This window comes from Stegodyphus dumicola, chromosome 8 (assembly GCF_044657685.1).
Source record: "Stegodyphus dumicola isolate Sdum_Otavi_A_Nest chromosome 8, ASM4465768v1".
NCBI lineage: Eukaryota > Metazoa > Arthropoda > Arachnida > Araneae > Eresidae > Stegodyphus > Stegodyphus dumicola.
The window spans coordinates 162,549,343-162,561,530 of NC_140775.1; the positions used below are offsets into that span (position 1 = coordinate 162,549,343).

The 12,188-nt window shown below is 30.2% G+C and overlaps 1 long non-coding RNA gene across 1 annotated transcript; it reads left to right on the forward strand.

Annotated features, from left to right (window-relative positions):
• The first annotated feature begins 1,016 nt into the window (after window positions 1–1,016).
• Window positions 1,017–11,395, forward strand: LOC118188444 (uncharacterized). Its single transcript, XR_004758115.2, has 3 exons — window positions 1,017–1,181; window positions 8,915–9,049; window positions 11,276–11,395. It is a non-coding gene; the product is annotated as an uncharacterized LOC118188444 (long non-coding RNA).
• The last annotated feature ends 793 nt before the right edge of the window (window positions 11,396–12,188 follow it).

Genomic DNA, 12,188 nt, shown 5'->3' on the forward strand with positions numbered 1-12,188 from the left:
CAAGTGTTTGCATATGTTACAAACTAAACAACGGAAGCAAAGGAAGATGAAAAGAGTTAAATAAAAACTCTTAAAATGAATAAATTATTAATACTTATACATTCATTTGATATTTTATAAGGAGCAATACATATCTTAACAGAATTATTTAATAGGTAAATATATACAATACATGTTATAGTTACAGAGTTATTAATACCGAACCATATAGGCTAAACTTAACTAACTAGTCATTATTAAATTAGAAAGAATTATTATTATTTTATTGTTCCCTTTCAACCAAATATAATCATTATTAAATATCATGGTTTACTAAATCCCACCTAATATATATGTTTTCTATACCTAATATTTATGTTTACTGTGAGACCACGCTAACCATACGCAGTGTTAGTAACTGCCAATAGCTCGACACGTAGTCATGCCATAAAAAAAGGCACCATAAGTACACTCTTGAAAAATGAACCGCCATTTTTCTTTATTTAATACCCCCACTAATCACATATAATGTTTGCTGCTTCAGTAATTATGTTTGACACACGCACAATTACATATAAGACGCCATTACGAAAAACCGGCGATCAAGTATCACGCTACTAAATACCAAGGTCCGTAGAAAGACGTAGTTTCTACGGGCCTTGACTAAATACGACATATCATCACGATTGTTAGTCCATCTCTGCGCATGCGCTAGCCACGCAATTTCGCCAAGACCTGATAAATCGCCAAATTTTGTCGTCGGTTGCGTTTCCTATGGAGGAAGTAAAAATACGCCACCCGGTTTGGTTTTTATTACTCTTGAAGAGAGGGGGCAGAAAGAAATCTCTAGATCTTTAATAATATTATTGTTTCCCATTTTCGCATTTTAATGTTGAATTTTAGCCTTTTTATCATTTGCTAAATTGTGTATTATTAAAACTTTTCTACTTTTATGAAATTCTATCTTTTTTTTTTTTTTTCAATTGTAAAGAAGAATGTTAAAAGATGAAGTTTAAGAATTCTCATATGGCAGCAGCGGTTACTCTGTGAATCTGTGATCTCGTTCGTGTTCGTACTGTTTTTCAGTTTCGAAAAACCAGTTCATAAATAAAGATTAAAATGTTTGCAATCCAACCACCTGCCAAACAGAAGCCTGGCTTTTTTGGTTTCTTACGGAGCTGTTACGATGATTCTAACACGTGGTAATAGTTTTAGTATTAAGTAAATTAGTTGAATTAAGTTTATTTCAGTTTCTGACCTGTCATTTCTAGTAATGTATTTGTGAAAAGTGTATTAATTGAAAAGTTAATTTATTGTGAAAAGTGTATTAATTGAAAAGTTAATTTATTGTGAAAAGTTATTTCTAATTATAAAAATTTTACTAAATATTTGGTAGTAGAATGTACGTTTTTCAGTTACAAGTATTGAAATAGTTTAAGTTCCGCCATTTTAGTGCTATTGGTTTGAGTTGCGTCATTCTTAAATTTGTTCTTTTAGAAAGAACTTTTGCTATTATTTACATAGCATATGCTTGGTATGCGTATATGTTTAATTTTAGAAATTTAGCTCGAAAAAGCAATGATATCTTGTTATGTATGCGAATAGATAAATTTGCTATATTTTAGCAGCACTTAACAGTGTAAAAATATTTATTATGTAAAAAGCAAGTTTCATATCTTAATAGCATTTACAACAAATATTATACACCTTAATATAAGTAGATAGGTTTCTAATACCATGTAATGTGCCAGCAGAGATAAAACATTTGGATCCTTCAAATCTTGGAAAAGATTTGAGATTCATAAACACCATTTTTTTTTTATTTATTTTTTTTTTTTTTATTGTAAACCAAAAAGACGATTAAACAAACTCAAAAAAGATTAACTTTATCGAGTCCAACAGAAGTGCTTATTAAATAAAGGAATATGAATATTATAACTTCGTTTCACCGCAGTTTCAAATTGTTGTATCCTTGAATGCCACCTTTTAAATTATCTTGAGAGAATTTAGGGTTTCATGTTAATTTTGTGTCTGCAACTATCCAACTGGTATATTGGTTAGTGACCCTGACTGCTGTACCGATGAGCTTAGGTTTGAAACTTGAGGAGGGTATGGATGTTTGTAAGGATATAATTTATGTGGCAGTCGAAATATATGGCAAGCTGAATCACATTTCGTAAGGTTGGTGGTGGGGAAAGAGGAGTAAGAGATCCTTGGACTGTCACTGATGTGTTCTGCAGTTGGTAGTTGCATAGTATGTATATGAACCATTAATCAAATCCCTAGCCTCATCTCCTGAAATTATGTTTAAAAAACGGACATCAAAATTCAGAAATTTTATTATATTACTTCCACCTTTGTAATAAATATTTTGGTTTAATCCTAGTATCCGGTGCACATGGGATTTGGCTACTTTTGGCGACTTTATGATGAGCAGTAAAAACAGGACATATACAATGAGTAGTTAATGGGTCATTCAAAGAAAATATGTAGTTAAACTTAGTATATACCATGTATATAGTATATATACTATGTGTGTATATACATATACTATGTGTGTATAGTATATATATAGACGTTCTTTGGATCATTTTTGGTGTTGGCGATAATTTTCAAAGTCGCACCAAGGCTGCACCGTATACTAGGATTTTACCAATATTTTTTTTTTAATGCTGTATTCTTAAATTTATTTTTTTGTTAGTTGCAGATTTAAAATTTTGCCTTAATTAAAAAAAATTCCTTTATTTTTTATAAACTCAAAAACCTATTTAGGATATGGAATCAGATTTGAGAAAATTGTAATTCTTTCCATCTTCAAACGTCAATTGTAAGATTTCTAACTTTTTATCTTCAATACTTTCCGCTTCAAAGATAAAATCAAACGATATCCGCGGAACTTTCTAGTAATATACAGATTCATTTAGCCTAAATTCAAAATTAAATTTTAAGTATAGGATAGCTCATACTGCATCTACCAATTATGTAGGCAGCCAAGCCAAAATCCACATATCTATGCGTGGCATACCTGCATCTGTAGAAAGCAAGTTGTTATATCATAAATTGTTAGTCTTCATGGAGAGCTAGTGTACAATAGCATAGCTGTCACTCACTTAGTGTTGAGATCTGCTGGTCTCCCAGTAAATCACCTAGTTGTTAAATTTTAGCCGTTACTAACCCTAGAGTGGAGGAGCCGGCGTAGAGAGTATGCCAATGCCATCTTTTCGTCTGCAATTTTTAAACAACCCCTTCCTGAACTTCCTGTACCTTCCTAGAAACATTCTACGAGTGCACTGCATCTGGAATTTATGGTCAGTCTGGTTTTCGCCATCTCTCCAAAAGCAGTTATTGTGAGCATGTTGTGTAGGCAAACGAAATACACCACTCCTCCAAGTATGTACAGAAAGAACATTGTATCTCCTGAAGATTATTTGCACATTTTATACGAAGTCTTGGTTGATGAAGACTCTGATCGAGAAATGTTTCTAAACATCCTCATTTTCCTTCCTCATGTAATGTTTTCCCAACAAACAACACTTTTAGTGATGCTGAAAATGACACAAGTGATTTAAAATGTAAGGACTTTTTTGTAAAAACAATTTACAAAAAGAAGAAAGTTGGAGGAAAGATTCTGAAAGAAGAAAAGGAAACTTATAAATGGAATAAAGTTCCCCTCAAGAGCAAATTCACCAGAAAATTTGACAGAAAAAATATACCCCAAGTGCCAAAACTTGTGACGATATAACTGATGAGCTTTCTGCTTTCCAGAAAATCATAAGCTGCTATTAGATTATTAGAAAATCTAAAGCGATTCATAAACCTGTGTGCTATTAGATTCAACGATAAAAGCACAAGGTATGTGCGAAGAAAAACTGATAAGCTTGCTGGACTAAGAGAATTTTTTTAATCTTTCAATCAGAACTTTTATATACCAATTGATGAACTCGCAATCGACAAGACGTTTCGAACCCTTTCGCAGGAGATGCTCTTTTATTCAATTCATCCCCAACAAGCCTGCACAGTATGGTCTGAAAATTTTTGCAATTGTTGACTCGAGAACGTTTTATGCATTGAAGCTTGAAGTTTATTGTGGCAATCATCCACCAAGACCTTACGATGCTTCTAATTCAAGTATTGACATTGTCAAAAGGCTAATTGGTGCGTACGAAGGTTCTAACTGTAACCCTGACAACCAATAATTGGTATACAAGCTATCCGCTAGCTCAATATCTTCTTACTAAAGGTATAACACTTGTGGGCACACTGAAAAAAAATAAAAAGGAAATTCCAAATGAATTCCAGCCATCAAAAACAAGAGAAGTCTGCTTTTCACTGTTTAGTTTTCAAAAGGATATGACAAATAATTAAAAATACTAACTTATCTAATCTTCTTCAGAATCTTGCTTACATGGTGGATACACTTTTATTATGTATTCAATACAATTATTGAACGATTTTTTCTGCGAATTTTCCCTCCACACTTCCTCCGCTAAATAAAAAGCAAAATTCTCTTTATCACAATGCCTCGGAATGGCACTTTTTATAGCACTCCACATGCCCTCTATTGTATTGGTATATGCACCTCTTTCCGGATCTTTAAAATAATATTTGTGGTTCACAGCAAGATGTTTAAAACCTTCATCTTCCAAACATTCATACGATTTCAAATGCAACAAAAAAATAAGTGTGTAATACTGCTCAGTACTTTACATGCTGATAACAAAATTGACCAAAAAATGGATAAACCTCACATAATCTTTGATTATAACAAATGGAAAGGCAGAGTAAACTAACTTTGTAGTAATTTCACATTCGCACGAAAAACCAAGAGGTGGGCAATAGCAATACTTTTTGCACTTACTAAATGTAGCGGCCATAAATTCGCAAGTGCTTTTGAACGGTTGATCTTTAGATTATGGTAACTTAACGATTTTTTGGCGACCAACTCTCCTACAGCAACCCTGTATTTTTTTTTTCCCACCGCCATTTTGTCTTCACGAAGTAAAGACATGTTTCTTTTCTTTTTATCTACTGAACACTTCTTCCAACAATCTACTAGCCGAATTACACTTATGCTAGAAATTTTATCTAACAAAACTGCTTAATCGTGACAAATATTCACTGCAAAATTGGGGGAAAAGTGCACAATACCATACTCCTTACGCGTTTTTCAAAATAACACATACACATAAACCATGTACACGTCGACTTATTTTTACTTTAAAAAACATCTCAGAATTACACAAAAATGGCATTGCGCACACTCTTCACTATATTCATGTACACTGCTTTTTTCTCATAAATTAGAAAAATTTCATGAAAATACATGACAATTTTCTGAATCTTTAAACCCGGTAAAAAGAACATATGTAGCTTTGGCTACTAATGTTTAAAATTAATTTATGACTAGGAACAGCATGAATTATAAACAAATAGCTAAGTTATTGCATATTATTTTCCGGCTATCGAAATGCGACGCTACGAGCAACGTTTTGAAAACAAAACCTAGGAATCAGAACTAGAACTAGTTGCCATTCAGCATAAAGAAATTTAAATATAAATATGAACTACTTATTGTCATTCAGCATATATTACTAATTTTGAACTGAGCTTCAACTTGAAAAAACCATATTTCCGGTTTATCAGTCCAAAAAGGAGGTATTTTTACACTCACCTTATGAAGCTCCGGTGACTGCATCATATCTTTCATAGCAGTTTCAGAAGAGTCATTTGATGACATTTCGAAAATTAATCAGGGTCACCACAATGTAGCCTTGGCTACTAATGTTTAAAATTAATTTATGACTAGGAACAGCATGAATTATAAACAAATAGCTAAGTTATTGCATTTTATTTTCCGGGTGACCCTACGCGCAACGTTTTGAAAACAAAACCTAGCAATCATGAATCAGAATCAGAACTAGAACTAGTTGCCATTCAGCATAAAGAAATTTAAATATAAATATGAACTACTTATTGCCATTCAGCATAAAAGAAATATAAATATGAATATTAACAAAATATTAAAGTTAATTTTATAAAATAATTAAACACATGAACAAATATATGAAATAAAAAATAATTATTTCTCATGCAATAACTGGGCCACTACACATATATGAAATTACCTGATCGCGAAAAAGTATATACCCTTTCCAAATATGAACATTTCCACATATAAAATAAATAAAATATCCAAAAACTTTTACCTCTAAATTACCTATTATATTAAAAACGTCACCAACGAATTCATATTGCAAACATTACAAATACTTAGTGTCAAATATTTAAATTATTTCCATGCACGTTTACTTCAACTAAAACGTATACCAAATTCCTACAAACATAAAATTCACAAAATAACTATCATTTAATTAAAATATAATTAAATTCAAAAACACTACTTAAAATATAAATAAGCACATACATTAAATTAATAAAAATTAGCCTACAATCCTAATTCCTTTAAACTAAATCATTGCTAATAACAATTTTCCCAATAATACCAAATTACTTTACTTCCACCTTACATTTAGAACAATGCATAAAAATAATATCCTCAAATAATTAAAAATACTAACTTACCTAATCTTCTTCAGAATCTTGCTTACGTGGTGGATACACTTTTATTATGTATTCAATACAATTATTGAACGATTTTTTCTGCGAATTTTCCCTCCACACTTCCTCCGCTAAATAAAAAGCAAAATTCTCTTTATCACAATGCCTCGGAATGGCACTTTTTATAGCACTCCACGTGCCCTCTATTGTATTGGTATGTGCACCTCTTTCCGGATCTTTAAAATAATATTTGTGGTTCACAGCAAGATGTTTAAAACCTTCATCTTCCAAACATTCATACGATTTTTCACTTTAGACAGCGCCATACAATCCCAAAATTATTCAACCCTACTTCGTGTAACACACAATGAAGCTTAATACAAAATAATATACAGCCACAGATATTTTTCCAAATTCCCTCACACAAAATAATGTGTAATCGGAACTGAGTACTGCTCACATTATTACCAAAGTCCCAGGTAGTAACCTTTATCGCCTCCAAAATGTCGCCAAACTACCAGTTACCATATTCTAAAGATCAGCCTTTTGAACTTCGCCAAACCTGATGCAACCATCAAGTTCAGAAGATTTTTTTTTTTTTTAAATATAGCTACATCTTTGAAGAAACCACATCTTCAGAATTGTCTAAAAATGCCATTTCTTCTGTTGCATTCCACATTCGTAATTGCTATTATTTGAAGGTTGGTAACAACAGAGCAAACAAGACTACCGAAAAGGACGAGGAACGCATGCAAAAAAATCATCAATGGATGTTGTGCTGAGTGTGGTAGAATGAAGAATACACTACCATAAAATGTTCCAAGTTTACCCTGCAAAAATCCAGGGCTGTGGATTCGAGCTGATTAATGTACTTTAAATTGGGCAAATTGCATTCCCTCAACAATGATTTTCAGAATAATTTGTTATTAATTTTTATTTCATCAGATTTTATTTAACTTGCTAAATTTTTGTTAATTAAATTTCATTTAAATCAAATTGTCTTAATCTATTATTGGCATTTGTAGATTTTTATATGAAGATTCAAGCAGTATTTATCAGCTAATATTTGTATTTAATTTTATTTCACTGCAATAAATAGTATACTACTATATTTATCCATGCAAATATTATGTACATTAATTATTAATTTTATTTTTATTGTATTTAAAAATGGTTTGATAAATAAAGCTTTACTGTGACATTTTTCCCGAAAAAGTTAAAGAAAAATTTTTAAAAAGTGATTTTAGCCAAAGAAAATAAAATTTAGAGCATCTAATTAAATGCTTGTGTATTTTACATCAAAATTAGATTACAAATTGATTAGTAACTTGAATCGTGCTATAAAGTGAATTACCGTTTGGAGTTGATTTGAAATGGTCACTTCTCAACGTAAAAACCTCCTGGTTTTTAAGAGTTCAAGATTGGCAGCTATGCCATAGAATATCGGACACTGCAATTGGGAACTGTAGTAGTGGAAGCTTTCATTAGAACAGCCTATGTCCCATATACCCAGTGGGTAATGTAGAAAATGGTAAAGACTGACAGGATAGATAAAGGATACAGTTTAGTTCCAATGAAATAGTACTGTGGCAAACACAAGTATGGCTGACCTCCAACACTACTCTAGAAGACATGTTAAGAAAAGCCATAGAAATCTTCCTGCATTGCCTCAAACAATTCATCCAAGCAGAAGGAGGACACTATTTTCAAAGTTCATTATTTTCTCTATTGTCTGTGCTATACATTACAGTAAATGCCTGTGTATATACTGTATTTTGAAATCAGTTTACTACGAGCACTCGCCTTCTTTCAGTTGTTATTTAAAGTTTGTAAACACAACAGATGCTGTCCTATATGTGTGCTGGAAGATTCGGTTTAGCATTGGCATTTCTTGAGAGGGAGCTTCTGAATAATTTGATTTTACTTTTGAAATATGTATAGTATAATCCTATTATGTTTTAAAAAAATAATTTTGGTACTGTGATTATCTGCATTTCGATGGAAAGTCTCGAATTCCTTAATGACTTTCGAATTAACAAAAAACGATCGGCTGTCTTTACAGCTTATACTGTTCTTTTCATAAATAATAGTATTAAGGAGCATTTTATGAAGGAAAAATAAATCTATTGCTGATGTTTATATTTTCATAGCTTATGAGTAACAAAACATGTAAATTTATGTGAACTCGAACATGTGTGATATAGGTTGGTTGTTGTCACATGTATGCTTGAAAATATGTCAAAAACAGACATTTCTCTCGAAATTGGAGGTGCAGATAATCTGAAAGTATCATCATTTTTTTTATCTTTCTTCTGTGTACTTGCTATTATTTTTTTAGAAATGTGTATGATGAATTTAAAATGGTGTTTTTCTTCAGGGATAAAATAAAGAGCCTGACAATGTTTGTAATTGGCATCTACTTTTCAAAAGATATATGTAGTATTGATTTTACTTTACCACCGTTAAGTACACGGCCATAACTTCTTATCACAAGGTGTCAGTTTTAATTAAAGTAAGTCCATTTCTGTTAAATAATTAATATATAAATTTTGTTAAAAATGGTAGTAAAACAACCACCAATTTTAGTGGTTTCATCTAAAAAGTAACTTAAAGTGGTAGATCATTACCAACTTTTTCCTGTTAGCATTTTCATTTATGAACAATCTCGATCTGTGTGCACTCGAGTGAATTATGTGTTTCTTGATGTATTAAGCAACAAATATAAACATCACAATTTGTACATACACTTCTCTTCCTGCCTGTTGAAATTGATCAATATTTACTAGCTATTTCTTCCTCATCATTATCCTTAGGCTTGGGATCATGGGGAACATTAACAATCACATGACCAATGCATGGTGATTTTTCTTAGCGAGTTTGTTACTTGTGTTAGATTTAAATGTTTATGAATCATAGCAATGCAAATTATGACAAACTGCTATCATTTTGAACCTTTCCAAATATTCAACTTTGTTCAAATTCTAAATATAATTAGAGAGGTACAACCATGATTACAAAGATGCATGCATAATTTAGACCAGTTTATTTATAAAATTGGTATGAATCATGAATCTATATATATTCCTTCTTTTCAGCAAATAGAGAACTGTAGCATAATGTCTTATCCTCATAGTTTATATTATCTTAGATGAATTTAAATTGTTTAAAAATTGATGAAAATGTTTTAAAAGTGACAAATATTAAAAAGTAAAGGTAAATAAATAGAGATAAAAACAAGAAATTCGAGGTTGATAGGGGATTAACAGTACAACACATAAATGTTGATGTGAAATCAAAATAAAGGTAGAAGTGATAGCATGGTATAGACAGCTTCACAAAAATAATGGTTATTTCATTAAATCTAGTGTGATTCTAAAAACTAGAGACAAATTTGGAAATTCACAAATAAGAAAGTATGTAATTATTCCAAGCAGCAATCATACGGTGATTCATTGCTAGTAGTAGCTCACAGAATTTTATCAATATAAACTCTTGACAGCAGAAATAAATAAAATGAATATCCATCAGAAAAGGAATGTGAAAAACCTAATTTTCTATCCTAGCTATAGCACTCAAATTAATGTACAATGTAATTTTAAGAATTTCTGATCGTTCATTATTGATTTATACCACAAAATCCCTTTAATCTGTAAACCTCAGGATTAGTTGTTGGGTTGTATGGATTAGTGAATTTTGTAGATTTGCATGCCATATTTTTCTGAGTATTGTTTAACTTTTTCACTATCTAATTGTGTACTACATTTAGATTATTTGCGCATGAATAGCTAAAACAAACTCGCATGTTAAGAATTCTTTAATACAAAAACCATTATTTTTTTAATAATTATATACATAAATTAATGTTTATAAATGACTTTTATATTTTTTGAGCAATATTTTTCCTTAAAAAGTTCAAGTAAATTTAAATCTGTATTTTTTGGCGAATGAAAACAGTTCTGCTGCTTTCATATCAGATAACATAAAACCTGAATAGTCTGCAGTCACTTCAATTTCATTAAAAAGTGTCATTAGCCACAAAGTTAGTGATTGTTGAAATAATCAGTTTTTTGTTTCGTTTTGTTAAGAAAGTCGAAAAAGTATTTCATTTTAATTGCCATGAAACAAAGTGAAAAGATAAATATATATATTCACATTTACTTCATTAATATAAGGACTATGATTACAATTTAAATCTAAAATAAAAGTCCTAGGGTGAAATGTAAGTTATTTTTACTATTAGTTTATTTAATGCAGAAATAATTTGATACTACATGATGACATTTGTTTAAATAGTTGTCCTCGCAAATGGTACTGGTTGAAATGTGCCTTGTCTGTAGATGTGTGTGGGCAAACATCTTAGGAAATTGCAGCTTTTTATGAGTTTTTATGTAAATGACAAAAACTAGTACTTTATTCATTTATAATAAACCTCTCTTTTATTTATTTATTTGTAGCTACATGATCTCTTTGTTAGTTTTTAAAAATTGCCATAAATCTCTAAAATATTTTCTGGTGTATTTACTGAAAAAAAATCCATCTACGAGTGGAATTGTGCCATTCAAACCCATATTATCCGAAGTTCAATTGTAATACTAGTTCATTAATTTACATATTTTGCTTTTGTTCTTATTATTATTATTAATAAGTTAAGAAAAATATCTTTTTATATTTTGACTTGTCAATAATAAGAAATGTGTTTTCTTTTTATAAAATTCTAATGCCAAGGATTTGTTTACAGAGCATGAAGAGAATGGAGCTGCTTTGTGTTACATCTCTCATAATCAAAAATCCTTGTATATAGAATCTCTTATGATGTATATCAAGACTGCAATAAATCTATAACAATTTCAGTGACTTATTTGATAGCTTTTCATTAAAACACTTTCTTTTAATATTGTTATTTTACAATTCTTAATTTTAAAAAAATTCAGTGTATTTTATTTTGTCATTTTATATTTTAGTAAATTTTGTTCTGCATAGTATATTAATCAGCTTTTAAGAATAAAGTTAATCTGCATAGTGTATTAATCAGCTTTTAAGAATAAAGTTTCTGAATTCTCTGTTTTCGATCACCAATGGTTACTATATAACCACAGTTTCCATGTTTCTTACATTGTGTATTTTGTTTGTTTTTGAAATTTATAAATGAGTAATATTTCTTTTTCCTTCTATTTTTTACCAAATAAGAAGTAGACTAGCAAAAATATTTTTTTTATTTTGATTTATAAATGAAGCTTAGCAAAATATTTTTTTTATTTTGATTTATAAATGAAGCTTGCTTTTTTTTATGCTGATTCTTAACTGTTTTAAAGAATAAGTGAACATTATAAAATATTGTAACTATGTTTCATTTCTCTAAACTATGAGAAGTACTTCTGCATAACTCAAAAAAATTATTATCAACATTTAATCGTAAATCGTCTGAATAAACTAGCCACCAACATACCCAATCATCTACAGTAGTTACTGTAAATATATATGTAATGCTTTTAATAAGCCCACTTTGTCTAATTTCATGGGCTAATAATAACAGAGCTAAAGAACTACACTTGTTGCTTTAAAATGCTTAGTTTTTTTTTTTTTTTAATCAATGTCAGACAAATACATTTGTGCTAAATGGCAATACATTTCTTTTAAATTGCTGAGTTTTC